Here is an 11,711-nt window from a genome sequence, read left to right as displayed (position 1 = left end):
TTGGCTCTTGGGATGCTTAGTTTAATGCCAGAACGAGTTGGGGATGGAAGTGTAGGTGGTAGTTGTTGTGCGTCCGCCGCCATGGCCGAGACATCCGAGAAGATCCACTCCTCCTTCATGACTGTGGGACCAGGCCTAGAGGTCCAGATGCGCCTGTTGCCAGCAAGCTCTCGGACGATCGTGGACGTGGACAGATAGAGATGAGAAAGACGAAGTACAAGTCACTAGAGGAGAAAACCGTTGACACATGGAACTGAGTTGGCATAGGTAACAAACTAGTCAACTGCTCTGGGAGGTGTGTTTTGAGAGTTTGAGGGGGTATTTTGAACCAAATCAAAGTATAGGGTTGTAATATGAACTTCAAGACAAATTTAGGGGGGTAAAGTGGACTTCTCTCAAGTGTTGATGTCGTACGAATTTTAGGACTACCAGAGCAATTCTCTCATAAATGAATCACGGCAAGGCGAGGAAACTTCTGAGCAGTGGCTCCTTAGAAATAATCTCTATGATAACTATCAAATATGTAGAGCTAAAGGATATAGAAAGAGATGCCAATGTTGAAGGAACAAATTATACCTCTTACAATAATAAATATAATAGGAAAAGAGATACTTATCACTTACTCTCATTACGATCTGCAATACGATAGTCGTCTTTCCACCATAAATCCATATCTTTGTATATAGAACCATCACGGTGTCTGCTTTCTGCAAGTATATTATTCACAGTATATCCTTCTTCTTCACTAAAAAGAAATTCAGACATCTGACCATTAGTTGCGCTCCTTCCACCTTCCTCACAACCAGTGAGGTTCACATTTTGGCCCAATGTATCCGCTTTGCCTGCAATAACCTCCAAGGTTGCCCTACAAGCATCACTGTCACTTCTCCTCTCATCTTCATCCATAACCTCCGAGATTGTGCCCCTCGTCAAAGTGTTCTTCATTTTTTTTGAATTGTCCGTCTTAATGTTTTTCAAGCCTTGGGAGATTGCGTAATGCTCGCTGTCCTGGGAAATAGTAATAACCTTACCAGAAGGGATGGGCAGTGGCCTGTATGGTTTACCGGACTCGTCACCTTGTACTCGACTGACGGTAGCCACGTTGCGAGATCCATGAGGGGATCTGTCACCAAAGAGCATAAAACGAGCACCCGACATAAATAAGATGGTATCATCAGTAGTAAGGATTGAAAGCATGGTGTAACATATCTAAACCTGAAAATGATTATAAAGTTTTATTCTGTTTTTTTATCTGTTTTCGAGTAATATGGATTTTTTTAATATCGCATTTGCCTTTAAAAACCAACACAACAAGGCTAAATATACATAAATTTTGCAACACTTCAGATCCGCAAAACTTAGCAACCAACTAAAAGCGCTAACTTTAGTAGTATCGAAACAATAAAACATAGTTATCCTTCATTTGTTTCAAAAATTAAAATGAGAAGGGTAAACAAAAACAATAAAAAAGGCCATAATCAACTTCTAAAACTATATCGAGCAGAAAAGACGCAAAATTAGCGTCAGAAAGAGGAAACGCACCCGGAAACACGACGGACAGGTGGATCGGGAGCCGCCAATAGAGGGAAAAGTCGTCGCGCAAGCGCTGGTGGCCACCAGCGAGGCGGATCAGATGCCATGAAAGAGAGGAGAGTTCCCGACGGAGATGAGAGGCGATGCATTTGGGAAGGAGAGGCGGCGGCGTTACGGCTTGGGAAGAGACGTAGAATTGAGCTGAGGGTTTGCATCAGAGCGACCGACGGTGGCGGTGGCGGCGGCGGCGGCGTATCAACAGTGCAGAATTGGGGCTGGGGCGAGGGCGCTGAATTAGGGCGAGCGGTTGCGTTGGAGTAGAAAATTGACTACCTATCTGGGGCTATTTGCTATCCGGACCACCCGTTTTCGTCACCTCATATTGCCCGTTGTTTCTTGAAAGAGCAGAGCAATGGTAGTATACACTAGATTTAAATGTGCGCCTTGGCGCACAATCCCGTGAAACTCATGTCGATATACACTTTTTACATAATAGCAATAAAAATTAACTGCCAGCATAATAGTACATTTCTTAGTTTAACAAAATGATATCTCTAGGTTGAAATTAGGATCGGATACACGAAACTACAGATTAGGCGAACAATAACATGGACAGTTACATGGGTAAAACCATTGCGTAGTTTAGAAGTTGTAGCAGAAAACAAACATATAAATATATAATTAGATCCAAATAGCTGAGGAGGTTAGTGGCAGTGTGCAACCACAGTATTGTAAAAAACATGAGATCTATGCCTTTTGCTTCGGTACAAATCAAAAACCAAGAGAAAGAATCATATACACCAAGAGTGGAGTAAATGAATCATCCTTTTGCCGAAATAAAGTTGCATATGAACCTGGGTATTTGGTGTTCTATTACAAGTCATGTGTAACCCCTGGAACTTCATAAATTGCAAACCCAAAACATATTTAGACACCACAAGTTATGATAGCGCATTTACTTAGTTAGCATCTGACCTAGTAAACACTTTATTATGCAAGACTCAAGTGAACCCAAAGTCCCAAGCAACACCATGGGCAAAAAAAAATCTTACAGCCATGAAGAAAAACTAAACACACAATAAGTACAACTGATGGTTTCTTTTACATATGTACAGATAGAATCCACCTAATACCTGCTCAATAAATTGGAATACATACCCAATCTGTGAAGGAAGAGGACAGTTGCGCTATGTGCAATGCACTTATAGTGTAATAAACTTCACCTGGTATACGCGCTAACGTTTTGATCTCTCTCAAAAGCTCACCTGATATACACACTAACGTTTTGATCGACCTCTCAAAAAACTAAAACACAGTCAACCTGTTTTCCTGAATCTAAAACATGCATCATCATGAGATAAAATAGTATGGCTGAAATTTCAGATTATTGATGTTGCAAGCTACTGACAAGAGAGAGCGGAGTTCTACAAGTTCCTCTTGAGCAAATATTAATAGGTATACACATAAATAAAAATGAGAAAAGCTAGCACAAACTCTAGCGAGTAAAACATGTGGTGATGAGACCGCCATAGCTCCGGCGGTAGCCGGACATGCCAGCAAGCGGGACCTGGACAGGTAACTCTTCAACGTGTGCGGCTGAAAATCACAAACAAATTCAAATCTAACACACCAATATTAAAAAGAGTACTGTAGTGGAAGACTAAAAACCTGAACCACCAAATGCATTGGAACATAGGTGTTGATGGCGGCAATTTTATCTGACATTACAATACATCAAATTTTCAATTGCAGTTCAAACAATCAGGTATGAGATTCGAGAACAATGGGCGCATGGGGTGCTTTATTAACAAAATGGTAATTCATTTGACTTGAGGAGATTCCTTCCCGTCCTACTCTTTTTTTCCGGCACCCTCCATAAATGGTGCTTTACTGGGCGCAAGAAGGGCTTTATTATCATGTATTTGACAATACGAATACTAAATTAGAATAATATTCCTGTAAAAAATGCATTAACAACAATATATCATTTTAAAAAGCACCTTCAAATAATTCATTTCTAGACATGCAAGATGCATAGGGTGGTTTAATTGTTTGACCCTGCTACAAATAGATAAATTTGTGTATGACAAACTCATAGACTAATCTTATTTGTGTACATACTAAGAATCAGGGAACATACTGCAATAGTAAATTTTCTCGAGGACATCATCCATGAAAGGAAGCAATCTCTGAAAATTTCATTGATAGAAAGCATGGTCAGCCTAAAGGTAGTAAACCTATCTAGATGTATCCAAATCAGAGAGGAAAAATATAATCATCAGCCAACTGTACCTTGTGATTGTTCCCAAATATAGTAGTGATAAAGAAACCGGCTTAAGCCCGATACTTCACAAATATAGATTTTGCCAAATATAGATGGGAAAAACAGGCCTGTAGAGTAAACTCTTAGAACTATGGTATAGATTTTTCCAAATATTTCATGTCCTGAACAAAGTTTTCAATATTCATTATTTGAAATAAGCTCCAAATCACCATTTACAGAGGTACATAAAAAAGTTGTTGCTAAAGAAGTTAACTATGAAAAGTGTAAGAACACTCTGGACATGTTCACCGTATATATCCCTTGTAGAGAAGCATGCAGCCATGGCTTAAACCATCACTACATCAGACAGAGCAGGGCAAGGGCATACCCAAAAATAAGTGGCCGCGCGACATCCGCATAGTTCAGCAAGGTAGGGCCTTAGCGAAAATCTTCCGGCATGACCTCCTCGTGGTCAAGCAGGAGATTGCGGTGGCAAGGTGCGAGTGGTGTCTTGGGAGACGACGGTGACCGGCCCTGCTCCTACATCGCTGAAACTATCACCCACATCCATGTCTATTTAATAATCACTGTACTGCATAGTACCAAAAGAAATGTGACGAAGAAAAATGAATAAAACATGTAGATGATAAAAAAAAAGACAAGTAGCCTTTCCTCCAAACATGACAGAGTTCTTAGTTTTACTGTGTTATGCGAATCAACTATTTGTTGTCTATGCCTCGCATTCATGAAACCTAATTAAAGGAATGACAAAAATGGCAATAGACTATCCAATATGTAAACATGGATTTCAAGATTAACTCATTGTCAAAGAGGACCTAGTCCATGATAAAAAACAGGTAAAAGGAAGAATCTGAATGGAATAAATATTACCTTCATGTGAATAAGAACATCTTGAGCTCCTTTATGGCTTTATGTACCTTGCTCTCGTTTGAAACTAACGATTCTATATAAGTCAAAATACGGTTACATCCTGAAGTACGACAAAAGGAATGGTGAACTGGACCAGCTATATCTGTATGCACCAATATCAATTCAAGTGACATGGGTCTACCACTATATAAGCTCTGCAAGCAACAAATTTCACCTCAGTACTTATATGGCTTAATTTTTTTTGAGAAAACAAAGAGTACAAAGAAACTGTTCTTCAACAAACCATCACAGGCTCAAAGCAAATGATCTAGTGCCTCTACTATTTCACTTTAATAGTCACAAAAACAAGAGTATGTTATAACTCAATTTCAAACTTAGAAACACAGGGTTAGCCACTGAACAGTTAATAAAAAATTCATGAAATATTTTAGTCCTAATGTGAGAGCTATAATGCAACTGGTTTAGTGAAAACCATCCATTACCTCTTCTAACAAAGTATTGTGTTCAAAACTGAGAAACCATAAAGCAGCTCATTAGAACAGAACAAGGGAAGGCCATCAAGCTTCCTCAGATGAGTGAACTGTGGGTGCTTTGGCACGTACTCATGTATCCATTTGTGATTTACCTCAACGAAAATGTGAGAAAATGTTTTCTGCATGTTCTTTCTCTAAAAAAAATGCTAGAACCGCTTAGCTGTCACGACAATGAAACATATACCAGAGCTGAAACTAAAGCCATGACATCACTAACCTTGGTTTACAGAAATCCAACATCTGCATCTTAAATTTTAGAAGCCATCTAGAGCTTCCTTGATTTAAAGAAATCCAGACCATCTGGAGTCGTAACTGGACAATCATCTGATGTATAGTGTTTCTGATGTTCTATTTGAAATGAAAAGATAGATGTTTGCGTATTTTTTTCTCTCCTATCAATAACCTGAGTGGGCTTCCTTTAACTGCAATCATAACTAAGAAATGATTAGAACCCTAGTAACCTCAGTTGACTACCGACACAAATAGAAAATGAAATCACCGCTGGTAACTTCGTGTAACAGCGAATAATGTGGTGCGGAGATGATTCATGACTATAGGAATGAAATGGACAAGAAAAAATACGACAATTCATAACGTGAAACAAAGAAATTAATCACCTTTTTTCCAATTTGTCCACCAAAAATGAAAGAAATATAACTAATGCATTGCTTAAATAATATATATGGGTTTCTATAATCATAGAACTAAAATGATGGTGTATACCATATCATATTAAAGCACGTGGCTATATAGAAGTATCAGTTTAGTGAGTTGATTGAGAAGCACGGTTATTATGGATATAATCTGACGGTGTATATATCATGGCGAACCATTATCACTAATTCTTTCCATTGAGATCATATGTCAGAAAAGTAATTGGGAGGATAACCCTTCTTGGATTGACATTTTCTGTTCTTCACATCTCCCGGCTCGCAGGTTTACAAAAACATTTTGTATATGTTATGCTTCCCCGAAAATTTATAGCAATCCTCATGCAAGTACAGAAAGGTGCTAAATGAAGATTACTGGAGTTACAAACAAAATAAGTCTAATTCAGGACCAATTCAGGGTATATCATGAGGAAGATTTCTTTCAAAAATCACCTTGAATGACAAAAGTTTCAAGTTTATTTTAAATGAAAGAACGACACCAAGAAAGGGTCATACACAAGAGAGATCAAGATTAGAAACAGTACGTAGTGATATCAATGGTTTTGTGCAGTATTTATTTTACTTTTTGTGCTTGAATACTCCATTTAATTTGGATCATCTTTATCTGTAGAAACAAATACGGTCGCCTAGATACACATTCAACTACTCTGTTAGCCGGCAACAATGCCACCATGCTCCAAGACAGGTCATACACCAAATCAAAGTAGAAGAATGAATGTAAAAGGATCATGCATAACTCATTACATGTTACATATCTTCTCAACCTCGTATAAAATCAAAAAACAGTAAATCTTGGATTAGCAAGTAATTATGTCATGATATGGATATAGCTAATATAACTTGCACATGAAACTCATATATCAGTATTAAATCACAAGAGAGTAGTGGAAGAAAGTGGCAGGCAGTTGCTCACCCTGGCTCAATGTGGAAGCAGACATCACATGATCCTCCTATTGAAAGTCGAAGAGGATGCAGAGGCAGAGCAGCAGCGAAGTGAGTGTTTCCCATGTACCTCCCTAACAGACTATATTGTAAACTCTAGTCACATAACTGGGAGAGGGGTAATATAACTCCAGTTAAATTTCGGAAAAGAATAGCTATTAGTAGACTGAATACTACAGAGAATCAGCACTAATATGATGAGCTGTGTACTTTTCTGTATCAGGTCATTGCAAAGGGAACAAGTTCACTGGTCCTATTCCGTCAATTATTATCCTCAATGAACGCTGCATCACCTACGTCGAAAAATGAAGAGGGAAGATGATACCTGAGTAAGGGAATAGAGACGCTATAGGGAGGCCATGAATAATGTTGCTTCTCAAGATATAATAGACTGAGCATTTTTCAGCAAGAAAATTATCTGCATCAACTTCTGAATTTTCATACATGATCATGGGATTAACTTATGGCTAGGAAGAGCAACAAGCCAGCGTCCAGTGAAGCACATCACCTGCCATGGGAAGAGTGTAAGGATTAACATCTATGTTCAACTAAATTGGAAAAACTGGAATTGTGCAGAGCATGTCAAGTCCTGCAAAAAAAACATGCTGCAGCCGCCGCTACCTTGTCAAGCCATCTCCCGGCACTTGCGGCGGCCACCGCTGCTGCGTCCAGCCGCCGACATCACTCGGGCGCTTGCCACCGGCACAGCTGCCACACGGTCCCTTGGCGCACGATCCCGTGGAGTTCATGCAAAAATTTATTTTGTACACATTTGTAAACATCGATGATAAGCAAACATTAAATGAAGAGTGCATAATTATCCGGAGGAATTATCAGTTGACAAAGAATAAAAGAACACAACCTATCATGCATCTTGCATCAGTCTCTCGCTTCCCTGGGTGGTCATCCCCGCCGCCGGTCTCCCGTTGTACCACGGTGCAGTGGAGCGAGATTTCGGAGAGGGAGCAGCGGGCAGACACGGAACTGTAGATAAATAAAAGAAACATTGCAGTAGTAAAAGCCTCAAGCAAGGGACAAACTGGCAAAAAACATAAATGCAAAATACATGATCAGGCAGAGAGGAAAGGCTCCACCTCATTAGAGATCCTAGTCGAGTATCTTGAAAGCAACTCTGCATTTTCATACATTAGAAAATGAGAGTCCTTTAGAAATACTCCCTCCATTATTTATGAAGAGAACACAAATGGTTCGGCGTATACAATCCATCAGCTTATCATAAAACAAAAGAATAAGCAAACAAGATGCCTACATGGAGTGTCTAGAGAATGCAATATATAGTAAATCATAAATCAGAAAAAAATAAATTAGTGTGTGGTATTGCTCCTGCACTGGGCTAGCATGTCAATGGGTTTCATATGAAAACAACTTGTTTGGATATTCAAAATGAAATAAGAAAATATCATTAGGTCGAAAATTTAATTACCACCTGATCTATTTTCACAACATTCTAATAGAATTATTCTATGCTGGCTAGCTACACACCACATGAATCAGCTCTCACATGGCAGCCTATATGAGTCATTCAAGGAAAATAAAAATAACAACCACATCGGGTCATCTTCCACAATGGTGTCACTCTCAGTATCAGTTAGGATGATCCAATTCTCGATACTTTTAATACACTCATATGCCACTAAAGGATTTAATCTTCATGTCATCGCACATATATATATCATGCAATCAAATACGAAAAATAGGGAAATAATCAAATTGTAATCAATCTTCAGAGCCGAACTTTTGACCTAAAGACAAGGAGAACTGACGACGGCGATACCCATGCCCAGTGGATTCAGACCTGACCAAAATATCAGAATGGACTAACGTTAGACTGGGTCCAGCAAAATTATCATGTGTTAATATATTGCCTGAGAAAAGGAAAAGAAATATCAGGAGCCATTAAAATTTTCAGTACATTTCTAAATACTCATTCATCTTAATTTTCAGATAAACTCCACTACTTCCATGACCTGATAATTTGCCACCACCAAAAAAAAACCTTTGTGCTCTCTCTCCACCTGCGGAGATGCTGCGCCCTAAGCTGCTGTCATGCTAATTCCTATCATACATCAGGCTCTAGCTGCCTACCTAGATAAAGTATCGAGGTTAGCCTGCTCTTTTCTCCTTTCTTTAGCAGATTCTCACTGCAAATATACTTTGGCAAACAATACTTGTCTGGACACAGCCGAGGGGATAAAATCAGGAGGTTACCTTTGCAGGTAAGCTTGATGCGTACTAAATAAAGCTGTGGAATAAAATGGTGCTTGCATCCTTTGCAGCTTCCCTTCCGTAGCCCTGCAGTTTCTGGCGCCCCCTCTCAACTGCTCGCCCATGGCCGCCCTTCCGTCACTGTACAGGTCCACCGTGGCCTCCAGCCGGCCGTCAAATCCTCATCCTCCCTCCGCCTGCTCCATTTCCCGCATCAGCCGCCACACACATGGCGCCCTGCAGCTGCTCGCACGCCTGCTCAACCGCCCGCCCATGGCCGCTGCTTTTGCTCGCTCCGTGAATGCAAGAGGAAGCCGGCCACCCGATGCGACAATCCCAGGCGACGACCTGGAAAGACGTAGCACAAAGCCAAAAGATATCAAGTCAAGGGTAAGAGGGAACGATTACCAAAATATGGGCAAGAAGAAGAATCTAAAAAAAGTCAAATAACAACCAGATCTAAATAGAGCACTTTGTCTCCAAAAGCCCAGCCAAGAAGAGAAACAAGAAGAGGCAAAATTTCATGGGCAAAAGCATGTCCGGGGAAGAAACAAAAGAATCAAAAAGCCCGTACTCTACTCTGTTTCTAAAAACACGGCCAGGAAGAGAAACAAGAAAATACCGGAAAGAAGTCCACGAACAAAGAGGTCGGGCGCTCGTTGCTGCCGGTGAAAATGTGAGGAGCAAAGGAGCGCCACCCCGCCCTCGCCGCCTCGCAGCTCGCCGGCCACCACGCCCTCGCCGCCTCGCAGCTCGCCGGCCACCCCGCCCTCGCCGCCTCGCAGCTCCCCGGCCACCCCCGCCCTCGCCGCCTCGCAGCTCGCCGGCCACCCCCGCCCTCGCTGCTAGCCACCCACCATAGCCCCAACGCCTTCTTCACTGGTCCATCTCCCTCGCGGACCAGCCCCACGCCTCCAAGCAAGCGGCCATGGACGAACCCTAAGCGCCGGAAGGCTTTTGCACAATGAAGAGTTGAGGAAGCTGGGAGACGCAGCGATTGGGGAGACCGATGGGGTGGGGATTGGGTGGAGACTGGAGAGCGACGAAAACCCCAACCTACCCTGCGGAGAGAAGATATTTTCCATGCCCCGAAGCGACGCGCGACCAGCCCAAAAACCAACCCAGCGACTGACGAGCGGACCTGGTCATATGTGGGATCCACGTGAAGTTGCAGGCGGGTAAAGTAGCGCCGTTTCATGGCTTTGGCTAGTGAGGGAAATCCGCTCATGCATGCACGCGACCAACCACTGGACGCGCTGCTGGCCTAAATAAACGGACGAGATTCCCCATCTGACACTCTGCTGACAACATCCAATGGTCCAGAATCGTTAATCTCTGTGAGACCCCCTATGGGGGGCATCATTTATACCTTTAGATAACTAGTTGCTCCATGTATTTTTTTTTTTGCGAAAACATAAAAAGCTTTGCGTTTCGATTCATTGATAGAAAAAGAAGTTTACATTACAAGCCTAAGAAAAGGCCGAACACCCACAGTATACACCCGACACTCAAACAAGACTACGACAAAAAGGCCGAAATCCGTCGAGTGCCCCTCCAGGACACTGCAGAGTGAGCTCCTCCGCAAGACAGAACCCTTGCCGATGAAAGTCGCAGTGCTTGTGCATCGTCGAAATTACGAAGAGCCTGCCAGCTGCAGCCAAGACGCGTACCACCTGAATCCCGCGAGCCCACCATGGCTCAGCTGGGAGCATTGCTGCTCCGGTCTCGACCCAAATCCAAGGAACGCCGTCGGCGCAGCGGCTAGCTCCCAGCAACCTCGACAGACGTGCAAGCGTGCAGTCTTCAGCAGCCCGCCAACAAACACAGAGGCCAGCCCACCACTGCTCATCTAGAGGCATGCTCGCGCTGATCGAGGAAGATCCTCGTCGCGCAAGCCACCACGATACTGCTCGAGAGGCCGGCGCGCTACCTGCATCGCAAGACACCTCTCATGTGGTCAGCGCTGAGATCCACGAGGAAGAACTACGGCCCGAACTCAAGTTCCCAAGACGACGCCTCCAAGGAGGGTACGACGTCCAAGACGCCGTCGTCGCCCGATTTGGCTAGCCAAATCTGAGGTTTTCACCCAGAACATGAGACCCTAGGCAAGGGAGGTGCCGAAACTCCTCGGTGACGCCACAAGAGGAAAACGGCGCCCTCAGGCGTCGCCGTCACCGGCCCCGAAAGGCAAGGCTTTCGCCCAGAGCATGGTTCCTCACCACTGCAGGCACTGTCCATTCTTCGCCAAGACCTCCTGCGCTGACCCTTTTCTCTCAAAGCGCTAGCCTTGGCAGCGCAACCCGCCGGCAGCACGTCCAGCGCGCCAGGTCGGGGGCAGCCATGCCCACAAAGGGACATGCCGCCTAAGAGGGGCACTACCGAGCCGCAAGCGGCGCAGGTGCCACCATGGCGTGGGTCGCTGCGTGATACGTCTCCGGCGTATCGATAATTTCTTATGTTCCATGCCACATTATTGATGATATCTACATGTTTTATGCATACTTTATGTCATATTTATGCGTTTTCCGGAACTAACCTATTGACGAGATGCCGAAGGAGCCGATTCTTTGTTTTACTGCTTTTTGGTTTCAGAAATCCTACTAAGGAAATATTCTCGGAATCGGACGAAATCAACGCCCAGCATCTTAGGAT

General features: G+C 42.9%; 1 long non-coding RNA gene across 29 annotated transcripts; it reads right to left on the bottom strand.

Moving 5' to 3' along the window:
• Positions 1–2,886: 2,886 nt before the first annotated feature.
• Positions 2,887–10,117, bottom strand: LOC127343854 (uncharacterized). 29 transcript variants are annotated; one of them, XR_007877608.2, is made up of 8 exons: positions 9,682–10,114; positions 9,063–9,407; positions 8,597–8,649; positions 7,928–7,965; positions 7,455–7,817; positions 6,805–7,341; positions 4,688–5,642; positions 2,887–4,388 (listed from the first exon to the last, which is right to left on the bottom strand). It is a non-coding gene; the product is annotated as an uncharacterized lncRNA (long non-coding RNA). The 29 variants fall into 29 exon arrangements; XR_007877575.2 differs by having other exon boundaries at positions 2,887–3,722; positions 3,826–3,924; positions 4,185–4,388; positions 7,455–8,649; positions 9,682–10,112; XR_007877607.2 differs by having other exon boundaries at positions 2,887–3,489; positions 3,674–3,722; positions 3,826–4,388; positions 7,455–8,649; positions 9,682–10,111.
• Positions 10,118–11,711: the final 1,594 nt, after the last annotated feature.

This window comes from Lolium perenne, chromosome 3, assembly GCF_019359855.2.
Source record: "Lolium perenne isolate Kyuss_39 chromosome 3, Kyuss_2.0, whole genome shotgun sequence".
Lineage (NCBI taxonomy): Eukaryota > Viridiplantae > Streptophyta > Magnoliopsida > Poales > Poaceae > Lolium > Lolium perenne.
This window is presented reverse-complemented; position numbering and strand designations above follow the sequence as displayed.